Below are 4092 nucleotides of genomic sequence, written 5' to 3' on the forward strand. Positions count from 1 at the left end.
AGTGACTCACACCTGTGATCCCACTTTGGGAGGCCAAGGCAGGCGGATCACCTGAGGTCAGGAGTTCGAGACCAGCCTCACCACGGCAAAACCCTGTCTCTACTAAAAATACAAAAACTAGCTTGGCATGGTGGTGGGCGCCTGTAATCCCAACTACTCAGGAGGTTGAGGCAGGAGAATTGCTTGAATCTGGGAGGGAGAGGTTGCAGTGAGCCGAGATCATGCCATTGCACTCCAGCCTGGGTGACAGAGTGAGACTCTGTCTCAAATAAATAAATAAATAAATAAATAAATAAATAAATAAATAAAACAAAAGCTAAATTTTTTTAGATCTTTAATGTCTATTTTTATTCTTGACTACAAGAGTGTTAAAAAAAAAACCCCACGTTTTTATTCTAACCTCACATTTGATTCATAGTTCACTAATTAATTACAGAATTCCAGTTTTTGGCTAGGTGTGGTGGCTCACACCTGTAATCCAGCAATTGGGGAGGCTGAGGCAGGCAGATCACTTGAGGTCAGGAGTTTGAGACTAGCCTGGCCAACATGGTGAAACCCCATCTCTACTAAAAATACAAAAGTTAGCCAGGTGTGGTGGCACACGCCTGTAGTCCCAGATACTTGGGAGGCTGAGACAGGAGAAACACTTGAACCTGGGAGGCAGAGGTTGCACGGAGCTAAGATCTTGCCAATAAACTCTGGCCTGGGCGACAGAGTGAGACTCTGTCTCAAAATAAAAACAAACAAACAAAGTGTGGGGAGATAAATGTTGATAAATATTCTAGGAATAAAAAGCAAAAAAAAAAACAAAGAAAAGGCCAGGCGCGGTGGCTCACGCCTAAATCCCAGCACTTTGGGAGGCTGAGGCGGGCAGATCACCTGAGGTCAGGAGTTCAAGACCAGCCTGGCCAATGTGATGAAACCCCATCTCTACTAAAAATACAAAAATTAGCCGGGCACGATGGCGGGCACCTGTAATCCTGGCTACTAGGGAGGCTGAGGCAGAAGAATCACTTGAACCCCAAAGGCGGAGGTTGCAGTGAACTAACATCATGCCACTGCACTCCAGCCTGGGCAACAGAACGAAACTCTGCCTCAAAGAAATAAACAAACAAACAAATAAATAATAAAAGGAGCACTCACTTGTGAAAATGGGGAGGATAAAAATAAATAAATAAAATAAAAAGAGCATTCCGAGACCCAAAAATATGACAGCAGAAATTAAAAGCCTCCTGGGTTCAAGCAATTCTTGTTCCTCAGCCTACTAAGCAGCAGGGACTATAGGTGCACGTGCCACTATGGCCAGCTAATATTTTGTATTTTTTTTGTTTTTTTTGAGACGGAGTCTCGCTCTGTCACCCAGGCTGGAGTGCAGTGGCGCGATCTCGACTCACTGCAAGCTCCGCCTCCCGGGTTCATGTCATTCTCCTGCCTCAGCCTCTCCGAGTAGCTGGGACTACAGGCGCCTGCCACCACGCCCGGCTAATTTTTTGTATTTTTAGTAGAGATAGGGTTTCACCGTGGTCTTGATCTCCTGACCTCGTGATCCGCCCGCCTCGGCCTCTCAAAGTGCTGGGATTACAAGCGTGAGCCACCGCGCCCGGCCTTATTTTGTATTTTTAGTAGAGACCAGGTTTCACCATGTTGGCCAGGCTGGTCTCGAACTCCTGGCCTCAAGTGATCCACCTGCCTTGGCCTCCCAAAGTGTTGGGATTACAGGCGTGAGCCACTGCACTTGGCCTATCTTCCCACTCTTGAAATTTTAATTTCTGCCGTTGTATTTTTTCATCTCTGAATGCTCTTTTTATTTTATTTATTTTTACCCTCCCCATTTACAAGTGAGTGCTCCTTTTATTATTTATTTATTTATTTATTTTTGAGACAGAGTTTTGCTTTGTTGCCCAGCTGGAGTGCAGTGGTGTGATCTCGGCTTGCTGCAACCTCTGCCTCCTAGGTTCAAGAGATTCTCCTGCCTCAGCCTCCTAGGTAGCTGGGATTACAGGCTCCCAACACCACACTCGGCTAATTTTTGTACTTGTAGTAGAGACAGGCTTTCACCATGTTGGCCAGGCTGGTCTTGAGCTCCTGACCTCAGGCAATTTGTTCTGCCTCAGCCTCCCAAAGTGCTGAGATTACAGGCGGGAGCCACGGTGCCCAGCCAATGCTCCTTTTAAATAGTATCCTTTTCTCTCATATGTGCGAGCTAAACATTAAAGAAATTGAATTCATGGAGATAGAGAGTAGAATGATTGTTACCAAAGGCTGAAAGGGTAGCGGGGAGGAAGGCATAAACTGGGAATGGTTAATGGTTTCAAAAATACAGTTAGGGGCCAGGTGCAGTGGCTCATGGCTGTAATCCTAGCACTTTGGGAGGCCAAGACAGGAGAATCGCTTGAGCCCAGGAGTAGAGTCCAGCCTGGGCAACATAGCGAGTCACTGTATCAACAAAAAAAAGTTAGCCAGGCATGGTGGTGCCAGTCTGTAGTCCTAGCTACTCAGGAGGCTGAGGTGGGTGGATCCCTTGAGCCCAGGAGTTCAAGGTTACAGTGGGTTATAACTGCACCACTGCACTCCTGCCTGGGCAACAGAGCGAGAACTCGTCTCAAAAAACAAACAAACAAAAAAACCAAAACCAAAACAAACAACGACAACAACAACAACAATAAAACAGGGTGACTACAGTTAATAATTTATTGCATATTTAAAAATAATTAAAAGAGTGGAATTGGACTGTTCCTAACACAAAGAAATGATAAATTCTCAAGGTGATCAATACCCCAGTTACTCGGATTTGATAGTTAGACATTGTATACCTGCATCAAAACATCACGGGTCAGACGGCTGGGCAGCCATGGCATCCTGTATCAATGAACACGACTGTGAGCCGTTGGACCCGCAAGCAGGAGACTCGAACCAACATGATGCTGGAGCTCCTAAGGTCACTTTTCAATAGGATGGACTTTGAAGACTTGGGGTTGGTAGTAGATTGGGACCACCACCTGCCTCCACCAGCTGCCAAGATTGTGGTTGAGAACCTTCCCAAGACAGTCATCAGAGGCTCTCAGGCTGAGCTCAAGTGCCCCCTGTGTCTTTTGGAATCTGAGGAGGAGGAGACTGCCGTTGAGATGCTTCCCATCACCTTTTCCATTCCAGCTGCATTCTGCCCTGGCTAAGCAAGACAAATTCCTGTCCCTTGTGCTGCCATGAGCTGCCCACTGATGACTACACTTATGAGGAGCACAGACGAGATAAGGCTGGAAAACAGCAGCAGCAGAACCGACTGGAGAACCTCCATGGAGCCATGTACACGTGAGGAGGCTGGGGCTGAGCGCCGGCCCTCTGTGTCTTCCTTACAAACTTTGAATCCTCCTTAAAAGTTTCTTTACCCGTCCCCCGCTCCTCCCCCCTCCAGAAAAAAAGGCCGGGCGCGGTGGCTCACGCCTGTAATCCCAGCACTTTGGAACGCCAAGGCGGGCGGTTCACCCGAGGCCGGGAGTTCGAGACCAGCCTGACTAACGTGGAGAAACATCGTCTCTACTAAAAATACAAAATTAGCCGGGCATGGTGGTGCATGCCTGTAATCCCAGCTACTTGGGAGGCTGAGGCAGGAGAATCGCTTGAACCTGGGAGACGGAGGTTGCTGTGAGCAGAGATAACGCCATTGCACCCCAGCCTGAGCAAAAAAAAACAAAAACAAAAACAAAAACAAAAATCACATGTACACTATAAATATATACGATTATGTTCCCATAATAGATAATTTTAAAAATAGTATCCTTGGCCGGGCGCGGTGGCTCACGCTTGTAATCCCAGCACTTTGGGAGGCCGAGGCGGGTGGGTCACGAAGTCAGATCGAGACCACGGTGAAACCCCGTCTCTACTAAAAATACAAAAAATTAGCCGGGCGTGGTGGCGGGCCCCTGTAGTCCCAGCTACTAGGGAGGCTGAGGTGAGAGAATGGCGTGAACCCAGGAGGCGGAGCTTGCAGTGAGCCGAGATCGCGCCACTGCACTCCAGCCTGGGCGACAGAGCGAGACTCCGTCTCAAAATAAATTAAATAAATAAATAAATAAATAAATAAATAAATAAATA

The 4092-nt window shown here is 47.3% G+C and overlaps 1 pseudogene; it reads left to right on the forward strand.

The window, feature by feature from the left end:
* Positions 1 to 2851: 2851 nt before the first annotated feature.
* Positions 2852 to 3313, forward strand: LOC116814211 (E3 ubiquitin-protein ligase RNF181-like; annotated as a pseudogene).
* Positions 3314 to 4092: the final 779 nt, after the last annotated feature.

The sequence above is a fragment of the Hylobates moloch genome, unplaced genomic scaffold (assembly GCF_009828535.3).
Source record: "Hylobates moloch isolate HMO894 unplaced genomic scaffold, HMol_V3 SCAFFOLD_1, whole genome shotgun sequence".
NCBI classification, from domain to species: Eukaryota; Metazoa; Chordata; class Mammalia; order Primates; family Hylobatidae; genus Hylobates; species Hylobates moloch.